Source organism: Curcuma longa, chromosome 4 (genome assembly GCF_044706935.1).
Source record: "Curcuma longa cultivar G26 ecotype Majalengka, Jawa Barat chromosome 4, ITB_CL_G26_1.1, whole genome shotgun sequence".
NCBI lineage: Eukaryota > Viridiplantae > Streptophyta > Magnoliopsida > Zingiberales > Zingiberaceae > Curcuma > Curcuma longa.
The window spans coordinates 19,200,708-19,213,888 of record NC_133864.1 but is presented as its reverse complement, the minus strand read 5'-3'; the positions used below and the strand labels follow the sequence as shown (position 1 = coordinate 19,213,888).

At 37.4% G+C, this 13,181-nt stretch overlaps 2 non-coding genes across 2 annotated transcripts; both read left to right on the top strand.

The window, feature by feature from the left end:
* The first annotated feature begins 12,145 nt into the window (after positions 1 to 12,145).
* TRNAP-UGG (transfer RNA proline (anticodon UGG)) lies at positions 12,146 to 12,219 on the top strand. Its single transcript has one exon. It is a non-coding gene; the product is annotated as a tRNA-Pro (tRNA).
* A 152-nt stretch (positions 12,220 to 12,371) lies between these two features.
* On the top strand, positions 12,372 to 12,445 carry TRNAW-CCA (transfer RNA tryptophan (anticodon CCA)). Its single transcript has one exon. It is a non-coding gene; the product is annotated as a tRNA-Trp (tRNA).
* Positions 12,446 to 13,181: the final 736 nt, after the last annotated feature.

The window sequence follows — 13,181 nt, the reverse complement described above, 5'->3', positions numbered from 1 at the left end:
GGTTTCATGACATTTCTTGTTGATTAATATACATCCTAACTCTATCTATTGGTAGAAAACTCTATCCTTCTTCATTGGTGATACTAAACTCTTAATGACCTTAAAAGTTCATATTTTTGATACATAGTATCAAAATCATATTTTAATATGCAAAACCTTTTTAAATTATTTTTCCCAGATTTTATATCATATAAGTAATTACAGTATGAAATTTTATAATTTTTGGAAGAAAACTGAATTACTTATGCATCTTTGAAGTTGGGTCTAAAAAACTAAGTTTTTCAGTCATCAGTCGACTGATGCAGAGACCAGTCAACTGATGTCACTGTTTGTCATTATTTTGACCCGTTTCTTGATAATTGGACATCCTTTGCCCTCTATTATTTGATGCATGCTTTAGGAACATATTTATGGTTTATAAGGATATTAAAAACCTATAACTTAGATGTCCTAACCAAATTGTTGGTGCTTGTTCTTAAGGAAAGTACAAATTTAGGGGGAGCCCATGCCAAAACTACTCAAACTTGACTTCTAAGGCTTCTTATTGGGATTTAGCTCTACCTCTTATTTATGTTTACCTCTTTAAATGTGCAATCTTTTTGATGATTGTCAAAAAGGGGGAGAATGAGTTCTTTTTGATGAACAAAGGCCAGTCGAAATTGCTTGAACAAAGGAGGAGTATGTGTTAAGGGGGAGAAAATACCAATACTATCATGATAAATACTACCTATTGAGATTCTTTTTACCTAGTTTTATTTTCCCTGTTAATTATGATTGCTTTTTGCTGTATGTCAAAAAGGGGGAGAATGAGTTGTTTAAAGTTAGACTTTAATGCTTTTATGATGATATTCATGCTTATTGATTCATGACTCATTTATTATCATTGTGATTATTTGTTGTCATTTTATAATGATGCATTAAAGACCTAACTTAAATAAATTTTTACCAAACATCAAAAAGGGAGAGATTGTTGGTGCAATCTTACTCCAAGTGAATTAGATTTTAATGTTTGGCTAAAATGAGTTTAAGTTAGGAAATGTTGGTGATCTAACGTGTGTGAATTGAGTTCACAGGAAAGTCCAGGTTGGAAGACTTGGCAAATGTGAAGTCCCGGAGGCGCGACCTCTTGGCAAAGGTGAAGTCCCGGAGGCGAGACCTCTTGGCAAAGGATGAAGTCCCAGAGGCGCGGCCTCTTGGCAAAGGAAGACTTAGCACGATGAAGCTGAGGGAAACATCTTAAGTTAGTGCAAGGAAGGGCACGAGGCTTGTGGAAGGCGTTTGAAGGCTTGCGTCAAGGCTAAGGGCTGAAGAAGAAGCTGAAAGAGGAGTTTCAGCTTGATCAATCGACTGACCAGTTTTTCACCAGTCGACTGACAGTCCAGTCGATTGAAAAGTCTTTTCCAGTCGACTGGAGATTGATCAGAAGCATACCGAAACAGACAGAAAGATCAGTCGAGTGAGCAGTCGACTGGTATTGGAGCAATCGACTGATAGACTACCGTTGGGTGACAACTGACAAATTAAATGCGTATTAAAGAGCCGTTGAAGCCCATCAGTCGACTGGCCTTTGGAGCAGTCGACTGATGCATAAAATTCTATAAAAACACAGTTTAACGATTGGAGAAGTAGCGATTCATTCTTCTATATTCTTGCACGAACTCCAATCATTGTAAACATGATTCCTCTTCCTCTAAACTTCACTACCAATCTTGTACAAGGAATAGATCGATTTGTTAAGGTTTCTCCACCTTCAAAGTGCTTTTTGAAAAGGAGAAGTTTCATAGTGGAAAGATCGTGTGTTGTGTATGGATCCTTGGACTAGTCACTTCGTTGAGGTGGATACCAAGTAAATAACCGGGTTAGCATTTGATCTTTGTATTTTATTATTATTATTTTGCTTCCGCTAACAATCTCATAGAGAAAGATCGAAAAATGCTATTCACCCCCTCTAGCGAACACACCGGTTCCAACAGAATCACATCCTCTAATTCTGATTTTGCCTCCGTCTTCTTCTTCGGGCACCAATTCTTGTAGTGTTCGTGGTTTTAGCACTTGAGACATGTGATGTGCTATTTAGATCATCGGGCTCCTAACATCGGTTGCTCCTTTACCACCGGTGGTGCCGACCGAGTCTTACGAGTAGGGCACTATTTTGTAGTGTGATCGTCGGGCTCCTAATATCGATTGCTCCTTTACCACTGGTGGTGCCGATCGAGTCTTACGAGTAGGGCACTATTTTGTAGTGTTCTTTCTCTATGCACTTAAAGCAAATAATGTAAAATTTAAAATAAACTTTAAAAGTATTACCTTTCTCTCCCTCCATCATTACCATGGTGCTCCCATGGCGGTTAGTCTAATTAAGAGCATACTTGCTCTGATATCAATTACAGGACCGGTGGGTATACTAAAGGGGGTGAATAATGTTCTTTTTCATTCATTCGTTCATTACTTGTTAGTACTGATGGAATTAAAATATCTCCACAATGGTATGATATTGTCCACTTTGGGCCTAAACCCTCATGGCTTTGTTCTTGGGCTCTCCCCAAAAGGCCTCGTACCAATGGAGATACTTTCCATCCTTTTAACCCCATGATCTTTTCCATGTACTTTAGATGTGGGACTATGTTTGCACCCTTGCAACCCAACAATCCCCCCCTCAAACAAAGGACCACAGACCCCCTTAACGTCGTTTTTGATGTTTGAATCCTCGCCCACCAGGACTTTTTGCCCCTCGGTCCACCCGACCTATTAGGACTTCCCACCTAGCTGCAGCTAGGACTTTTTGCCCCTCGGTCCATCCGACCTACTAGGACTTCCCACCTAGTCGCAACTAGGACTTTTTGCCCCTCGATCCACCCGACCTACTAGGACTTCCCACCTAGCCACAGCTAGGACTTTTTGCCCCTCGGTCCACCCGACCTACTAGAACTTCCCACCTAGTCGCAACTAGGACTTTTTGCCCCTCGGTCCATCCGACCTACTAGGACTTCCCACCTAGTCGCAACTAGGACTTTTTGCCCCTCGGTCCACCCGACCTACTAAGACTTCTCACCTGGTGTCTGGTCCTCTTGATTCAGACACGGGAGCACCCACTTCCTTTGTTTAAGGTTTAAACCACATGGTTAGATCTGGATCATAGCTCATCCGGCGGTTAGTCCGGTGAAGAGCGGTCTCGCTCTGATACCACTTGTTAAAACTGATGGAATCAAAATATCTCCACAATGACATGATATTATTCACTTTGGGCCTAAACCCTCATGGCTTTGTTCTTGGGCTCTTCCCAAAAGGCCTCATACCAATGAAGATACTTTCCATCCTTTTAATCCCATGATCTTTTCCATGTACTTTAGATGTGGGACTATGTTTGCACCCTTGCAACCCAACATTACTAACACAAAGACTAATAGTAGTATGAAATAAAGAGACAAGGGACTTATAAATTTACTTGGTTCCTAACCCCCCAGGGTTAGTACATTAAAGGCCTATGCACAGGAAGACACTCATCCACTAATGGTCTCCTTTCCAAAACTTTTCTGAGGTGAAGAAACTCATCTTACAGTCCATATAATAATATAAAAAATAGAAGTATAAGATAATAAGACTTTAAAAGAATTAACCAAATCTCGAGTAGGTCGATTCGAAAGTCCCGAGCACAACACACCCTTTCTGGAACTTCCATAGTCGTATGAGCCTAGCTTCATTCGCATTCAGCAGCACTATAGGATGAAGAATGAGTAGAGAAGTTCTGCCTTGGTGTTGGTTGTATAGGCCATATAAAGACCTTTTCGAATGCCAGGATTTCACGCACCTGGAACCAATTCGATCAAATCGAATTCTGTCAGTATTTATCGGGGCCAATTCCACATGATCTGGGCACCTGGAATACATACAGTCTCCTGGATCATATCTAAGTGCCTGGATCTTCTCTTGTCCAGGCGCCTAGTGTTAGGGTAATTTTCCCCAAGTGATCTGGATTTTAATGTTTGGCTGAATCATTTTAAGTTAGACAATGTTTGTTGATCTAACATGTGTGACTTGAGTTCACAGGAAAGTCCAGGAATGGAGTCTTGGTAAAGGTGAAGTCCCGGAGGCGCGGCCTCTTGGCAAAGGTGATGTCCCGGAGGCGAGGCCTCTTGGCAAGAGAAGACTTAGCACGACAAAGTTGAGGGAAACGTCTCAAGCGAGTGCAAGGAAGTGCACGAGGCTTGTGGAAGGCATTTGATGACTTGTGTCAAGGCTAAGGGACAAAGAAGAAGCTGAAAAAGGGAGTTTTCAGCTTAGGCAGTCGACTGGCCCTGCTAGCAGTCGACTGGGGTTGATCCGAAGAACACACAGCCAAGAACAGAAAGATCAGTCGATTGGACAGTCGACTGGTACCAGTCGACTAGAGTTGAAGCAGTCGACTGGTAGACTACCGTTGAGCGACAATTGGCAAATTAAATGCATATTTAATTACCGTTGAAGCCCATCAGTCGACTGGCCATAGGAGCAGTCGACTGGTGCACTGAATTTTATAAAAAGAGCGGTCAACATCGCAGAGCACAGACATCTAATTCTCTCATCTTCTTGATTGCTATGTTACATTGTAAAAGCTCTTTCTCTTCCTCCCATACTTCACTACAAATTTTGTACGAGGAAGAAACTCTGTTGTGAAGGTTTCTTCGCCTTCGAAGCGTGCTTCGAGAAGGAGGTTGTTTTCATAGTGGAATCGTCGACTGCGTGTGTGGATCCTTGGATTAGTCACCTCGTTGAAGTGAATACCAAGTAAATCAAACCGGGTTAGTGATAGAGCCCACAACTAGTGTCACGAGTGAACCTCAAATTAGAATTTATAATCGAAAACCCTTAGCTCACAAAACAAATGAAGTATAGGGGCCACAAGTCGTATTTTCCAAGGACTAGTAGAGAGTTTGTCTAAGTCAAGCTAAAATTGTCGTTATTTTTGGGTTTTTATATGAAATGGGGGTTTTGGTGTTTTTCAACTGAATGTAAATGAAAGAAACCAATGCAAGAACAAAAGATTGATACTAAAGTCTAGCAAACTCTAAAATTCAGTAAATTCAAGAATTAAATCAAATACATGATGCAATACTATGGAATTAGAGCTAAAATTGTAATACTAACATGATCTAGCATTGCAAAACTATTTTATTCCCAACAACTTCAAAGACATCAGAAATCAGGAATTTTGAAACCATGAAATCAAAAATTAAAAGATCTGAATCTGATTGAAACAAACTAATGAAACCAATAATAGTAATTGCAAAGAATCTCATTGAAAGCCATATAAGATCAATTATCAAATCCTAATGACAGAACAAATGAAACATTGGCCATCATCTCACAATTTTGATACAAATCCACATTCTGATACTGAAGATTAAATCCTGATACGTAACAGTGAAACTATGAACAGAACAGTTATTGGGATTAGAAACAAGATGCAATAAAGAAATCACTAAAACAAACGAAGATAAGCAATTCAAGATGATGTATTAACCTAACAAAATCAATTGAAGACTTTGAGAACAGGCAAGAGTATGAAATGTTCAGAAACAAAGTTTAACAGCAAAGGAAATTCAGAAATACAGTTTAAACAGAACATAAGACAAAATTCAGATTCTCCCTTCCAGATTAATCCCAATCTTGCCGTCACACAAGATCCAATCGAAGATCAGAAATCCCAGAAGAACTCCTGTCAATCTCAGTTTGATTTGATCTGAATCAACTCTATTCAACACAACTCAGAAACCCTCCTTGCTTGCGCCGAACCAGAGTCCAATTAAGATCTGAAATCCTAGCTTAAATCCTTCAAAATGCTTGCAATTAAATGCTCAGAAACCTGTAGGATCGAAACACGCTAGAGGGGGGGGGGTGAATAGCGTGTTTGCACACTTTTCGATTTTTCGTAAAGTTCTCGAGAGCGAAAACGGAAGCGATTAAACACAAGTAGCGAAAGCAGAAATTAAGTGCAAGTAAAGAAAATGACTCGTTTGTTTTTACTTGGTTCACAGCGCAACGCTGCTACTCCAAGGCCCACGGTCCTTGACCGTTTACGTTGGGCAATCCACTAAGACACTTGCCCCTTCCGGCAGCAAGTGTATCGAAAAACCGTTCGGTTACAAAGCTCGAATACAGAATTGAAATGAATAAATACAGAACTTGTTACCAAACTTTTGCTCAGAAAACTCGCTCCCTGGAAGTCAAAATCGCCGTCTCGGTGTGAAGAAAAGATTGCTTGGGGCAGGCACAGCACCGATGTCGAAGTTGGAGCGCTCGGGAGTCACGAGAATGAGAGTTGGAAGTGTTGGAAGTGAAGTGAATCTCTCGGCTGCTGCTCGCGGAGTCCTTTAATAGTCGACCTGAGTCGACTCAGATTGCAATCTGGGTCGACTCCAACAGATGTGGCAGATAAAACTTAATCCCTTCGACGTTTATCCTCTCTAAGTCGACTCTGATCTCGTTCTGGGTCGACTCCAGTTGCGGTGGCGGCAGCGGCGATCAGATTTTGACTCTGGGTCGACTCAAAAGCTTACCTGAGTCGACTCCAGGCTAATTTGGCAGAGAACTCGATGCGCTGACTCCGGACTTCGGCTGACTCGGCTGGAGTCGACTCCAGAACCCATATGGGTCGACTCCAGACCCGAAAAATCAGTTTTTCGGCCGGAGTCAAGCATTTGTCAGATTTTCTTCCTGCACAAAAGTTAGCTCACAAATAACATGTAAAGTATTTGAGTCGATTCCCCGAACCAACTCCGGGTCTTAACTTCGGATCTCCGGTGAGATCCTGGGTTAGACCGACGCCTACTGTTCCTCGTAGGAACGCGTCCTCACCCACTCCCCTCAGGAGAATTTACCTGATGTCAACCGAGTCCTCCTGACCTGTTGGACTTGTGCTCGGTTCTGTTGTTGCCCCCCAGGACTTGTAATGCAACTGATCCTCCTGATCAGTCCATTCTTCTACTGCAACTTGGTCCTCCTGACCAAGTCCAGCCTTCTGCAACTTGGTCCTCTTGACCAAGTCCAGATTACTATAAGAGTGATTTCAAACGTCCAACCAATAACCAACAGAATAGCATGATGAATACATCAAATAGTTGAGTTGGGAAAAGACATGAAACGAATTGAAAAAAAAAAGAAGTGGTACTGAGATTATTTGCCCTATATGTGCAAATAAAATTCGGACAGATCTTTTCCCGGAGTAGAACATGAACCTAAAAGAAATGCAAGGGCCCATTCAGGAACAAGAAAATTGCATCGTGATTTGAATATCGATGAAATAATACATCAATGAAAGAGATTAGTTCAATTTCAATAAGTTCAATAAATTCTTTTTTTTTTATAGGTAAGGAAGCGAGAACACATCTCATGTTTTTTGAAAATGGAAGAAAAACGTTTTTTTTTAGAAAAACCTATTAAGTTAAAGAAAAAAGAAATAGAACAAGAATCGACACATTGATTCTTTTTTCTCCATTTCATTTTGATTTTGAACCGTATGCATCCAAAGGTGCGTGTACGGCTCCTAAAGGACTAAAGGATAGGATTTTGTCCTAATCAACCGACTTTATCGAGAAAGATTACTTTTTTTAGGACAAGAGGTCAAGGAGGAGATCTCGAATACTATTGTTGGTCTCATGGTATATCTCAGTATAGAAGATCAGACTAGGGATCTTTATTTATTTATAAACTCTCCCGGCGGATGGGTAATATCAGGAATAGCTATTTTTGATACTATGCAATTTGTGACGCCCGACGTGCATACAATATGCATGGGAATAGCCGCTTCAATGGCATCTTTCATCCTGGTCGGAGGAGAAATTACCAAACGTCTAGCATTCCCTCACGCTTGGCGCCAATGAGTTTTGATTTGAAAAAAAAAGAAACACTATGCCTTCGCCATATTGAATATGAATAATAAGTAATAATAGCATGGCACTTCGAGTTCGATCTAAACAAACCATTATTTTATTTTATTGTTTTTTCATAACAAGAGATTTTGTATCGAGATAGTAGTATGAAACAAAGGGTATTTCCGATTTGTTGATTTTATGTGTCGGGAGTACATTTCAGCGTCACAAACTTTTTTTCTTCCACACCAGAAGTCTCTTTTTGATATTCATCTTATGAAAATGAAAGAGTACGAAAAAAAAAGATAAATTTTCCTTATTTGATCGTATCAGAAGGGAACTTTGGGATTGCTAAATCATAGATAAGATATCTATATAAAGCAACAGAACCATCATAGTATTTTTTACTCCTACGAAAGGAAGGGTGGTAAATGGATAATTCAACGATCTGAATCAGATAAATTATATTTCTTCGATAGAATAGAAGAGAAGAATAAAGTAAATTCCATTGCGGAGCCGTATGCAACATAGAAATGCCCGTACGGTTGTTCAATTCCATTTTCTTCTTTTTATTTTTTTTTATCCTTTAATTTAGCCCGATCATGCGAGATAGAAGAACCTGTTATATCAATAACATTAGGTTAGGATTATGATTCATCAACCTGCTAGTTCTTTTTATGACGGAAGATCAGGGGACTTTTTCAGGGAAACGAGACAGATAGTGAAACTTCGCGAAACCCTCACAAAGGTTTATGTACAAAGAACAGGTATGCCTCTTTGGGTTGTAGCCCAAGACATGGAAAGAGATATTTTTATGTCAGCAACAGAAGCCCAAGCTCACGGCATTGTTGATCTTGTAGGGGCGGATCCTGAGGATTTCGAGGATTTTTTATTGTAAATCTATTTCAAACCGTAATTGAATTTTTTGTGATTTTATATTGAATATAAAAAATTGATAATCATTAATTATCAGATTAATTCTCAGGTTAAGATCGATCTAAACCAACCCATTCCATTCTAATTTCTAATTATATATACAACGTATATATATATATATACGACATGCCAACTATTAAACAACTTATTAGAAATGCAAGACAGCCAATAAGAAATGTTACGAAATCTCCCGCTCTTAGAGAATGTCCTCAGCGTCGAGGAACATGTACTAGGGTGTATGTGCGACTCGTTCAGATCATGAGTTCGAACAAATACAAATGAGAAAATTTTTCCAGTATTACTGAACGGCCCCAATGAATAGAGTAAATGGAAAAGATTTTTCATATATCTATATTGTGTATTGTGTATGGAATTTATGGTTTCCATTGGTGTAAATCCAATCACCTAAATTTGAGATGAAAAGCAATTCCCCATAGGTAGTAAATAGTTATCCATTAAGCGGAGGAAATGGTATCATAAGAAGCAAAAAGATTATGCTCCCATTGTTAAAAGAACGGACTAAGAGGGTCAGCTACCTAGCCAACTTTCCTAATTAAATGCCGTTACTGTATAGATAACTCTTATTGTGAAAAGAGCTATTACTCTATAATTGATAATTGATGGGTAGAGCCAAAGAGTGTGAACTATACAAGTTCACAATACCATTTGATTAAATGAAAGAAGAAGCTCCGGTGTATAGAGAGGACCTCGCCGTTTAAGAAATAACCATAGAAACGAAGGAACCCACTTTTTTTTAGTATCATTAGAATTTATTATTTTCAGGTGAAATGCCTGAAAGGAATAAAAAATGGTGGTAAGGAAGGTTATAGTAGCAAAAGCCATTCGAATTCATATTTTATATATCGGAATAATCCGTTTTGTTATTCATCGACCAAGGGGGATAAAAGGATGGCTGAAAGAATAGAAATCAATTAGTTATTCATTAAGGTTTAATTTGATTCAATGACAAGAGTTAGACGGAGATATATAGCTCGTAGACGTCGAACAAAAATTCGTTTTTTTGCGTCAACCTTTAGAGGGGCTCATTCGAGACTTATTCGAACGATTACTCAACAAAAAATTAGAGCTTTGGCTTCCTCTCATCGAGATAGAGGCAGGCAAAAGAGGGATTTTCGTCGTTTGTGGATCACTCGGATAAATGCAATAACTCGCGAAAGGTTGGTATTGTATAGTTATAGTATATTAATACATAATCTGTACAAGAAGCAATTGCTTCTTAATCGTAAAATACCTGCACAAATAGCTATATCAAATAAGAATTGTCTTTACATGATTTCCAACAAGATCATCAAATCAAATTCAAATAAAGTAGATTATAAAGTCATGTACAGTAAAGGAATGATTGAAACGAAACAGAATTCCCCGGAGTGACTTCTCCGGGAAGATAGAATAAAAATCACTTAATAAAAAAAAAATGGGAATTCTTTTTTCTTTTAACACTGGAACCCACTCTTCTAGATTCTAGGCCTTTTCGAACAAAAAACACATCTGAGCTTGAGTTACAATTGGAGTTTGGAGTCAATCGAGGAGTATGTCTATTTTTTTTTTCTAGGACGAGTAATTCGAGTTCGGGGGATCGACTCCGATTTTTTATTCTTAAATAGTCTCTCATTATTAAGAAAGGGTAACAAAGATAAAATACGGGCTTGCTTTATAGCAATAGTAATTAATCGTTGTTGTTTCAAAGTCAATCTATTCACCCGTCTAGATAATATTTTCCCTTGTTCACTAATAAATCGACTAATTAAACTCATGTTTCTATAATCGATTCGATCCCCCGATCTAATTGGGGGCAAACGCCTACGAAAAGATCGTTTGGATTTGCGAAAAGATTGCTTGGATTTACGAAAAGATTGTTTGGATTTATCCATGGTTTATTCCTTATCTCTAAAATTCTATTTCTTTATTTTATTTACTTCAGATCCTACCAAAATAGGCTTTGATTTGTATGCATAATGTATACACATTATTCATATTCTATATTAAAAATTAAAATTAAATATATGTTAAGCTCTTTTTCTTCTTTGACTTGAAAAGAACACATATGTGTTCCGTTCAATCTATTTCTTGATTTCCCCATGAATCGTATGCTTGTGACAATAGCGACAAAATTTTCTCAATTCTAATCGACCAGGCGTATTGTGTCGATTCTTTTGAGTAATATATCTAGAAATACCCGGCGATTCCTTATTGACATCATTTCGGGCACAACTGGTACATTCTAAAATAACTATAACTCTTACATCCTTACCCTTAGCCATAAACCCCCTTTTGAATTTTGTATCGGCTTAACTCTTACATTTTCGATCCGAGCTGAAGAAGAAGAAAACAAAAGTAAATTAAATAGAAGTTACTAACTAGAAATGGAATTTTTTAAAAATTTCGTTGCAATTATCATTAAATTATTATTTATTCAAATTTAAAAATTAATATTAATGTAATTAAGTAAAAATTTTCATTTTATATTTTATAGAGTAATAAAATAATAATTTTATGAAGTAATAATTAAGTAATACAATTTCTTTCTAACTATCAATTGTTCCTATCCTAAATCCACTAAATTATTATTCTTATTTAATTTAAGTATCTTCTTTCTATGCTATGATTTCGCGGAACCCTCCCTAGACTGGATCCACATTTAAATTTTAGGTCTCCCAAATTCGATCTTCGATCTATCACATTTTTGTTGAGGTTCCATACACTTTTTTTCTTTTCTCCCTATCCTAAAGCTAAGGAACTGAAATGAAAGAACTGAAAAAGGAGGGAGGAAATTCGAAATTTGAGTCATGTAGAATTGTATCTCTAATTTTATTCATTTCTTCACATAATCAATAACTAGAATCAAAAAAATGGGAATGACAAGGCATCCGGGAATAAACGATTAATCTCTATCAATAGGCCTGCTAAAGACCCAAACCATAGAGTACTTAGCACAGGTGCTACGGAGAGATATGTTTTTATATCTCGCATTGAAAATCCTCCTTTCCTATGGATTGTAATACATATGTGTATATGGTCAGATGTTGTAGTTCAAGATCATTTGTATTTATTTTACACAGAATTCCGAATTAAATGCTAAAATAGATATGTACAATTAATCAATAAATGATATTTTCATCTAATCCCCTGTTCCTGAACATTACTGATAAAACTTTTTTATACGTTAGGTTTCAGATGTATATAATTCTTATATTTATGATATGTATAAGATTTTCTTATATGAAACCAAAAGGAAGAGAAGAAATGATAAGAAAATTGTATATAGATGGAGGAAAAAATGAAGATATGGAAAACAAGACAGGTATTTTGTAGAATGAGACTGCCCAACAATTTGAAAAAAAAGGGATGTAGCGCAGCTTGGTAGCGCGTTTGTTTTGGGTACAAAATGTCACGGGTTCAAATCCTGTCATCCCTACCTATTACTTCTTCTATGGACAGTAACGAGGATTAATTGAGAACGATTCAAATTGTACATAATTTTCCGTTTTTTATACTATATGTATGCAAGAAGCATTGGGGTAGATTTCTTTACAGTACAGTTGTATCCCCTGCCATAAGCATAAGAAAGCGCTCTTAGTTCAGTTCGGTAGAACGCGGGTCTCCAAAACCCGATGTCGTGGGTTCAAATCCTACAGAGCGTGAGTCAGTTTATTTGATGTCGAATCACAATAAAATATTTGAACAAAAAAAAAACAAAAAAGTTTAATTGCAACTTGCATTGGACCTCCTGCGGGAAGGAGGTCAATAAAAAAGAAATAAATATTACTCAATCAAAGATCTAACTGATCACCGCGTCTGTATTGTAAATATGCGGTTACGAATAATCCTGCTAAAGTAATAGGAATTAGACCTAAGACGATTCCAAATAGAAAAACTTCAATCATTTCGGTTTGTTTAAGGGGATAAAAAAATAGGTAAGATACATTTAAAAATATTAATCTGAATTATCCATGAATCTCAATGACCAAGAATTGACAATTGATGTGTAAAAGAACCATAGAATACCAAGAATCTCAGAGAAATATTCGTTTTTATCAATTTTTTCATTCAATTTATTTCAAATAAGTCGTATCTTGTTTAAACCAATGAATAGAGCTGGGGTTATAGTTAAAGCAGCCAGTAGAAAACCGAAATAACTAGTTATAGTAAGCATGAAAGAGCTAAATTAGATATGTTCCTTTGCTACATATGCTGATAAAGCACTTACCTAAATTAAAATTTTTAGAAAATATGACGGTAATAAAAAATCAATTGACAGAATTAGTTTAGTTCCAATTGAAAATTAAATTTTGATCATTTCCCTTCTTTTTCAAGAGGATATAATCCGTTTTGGAACGAATGCCTGATACTAATTACCTTTTTATTTTTTTCATTGGA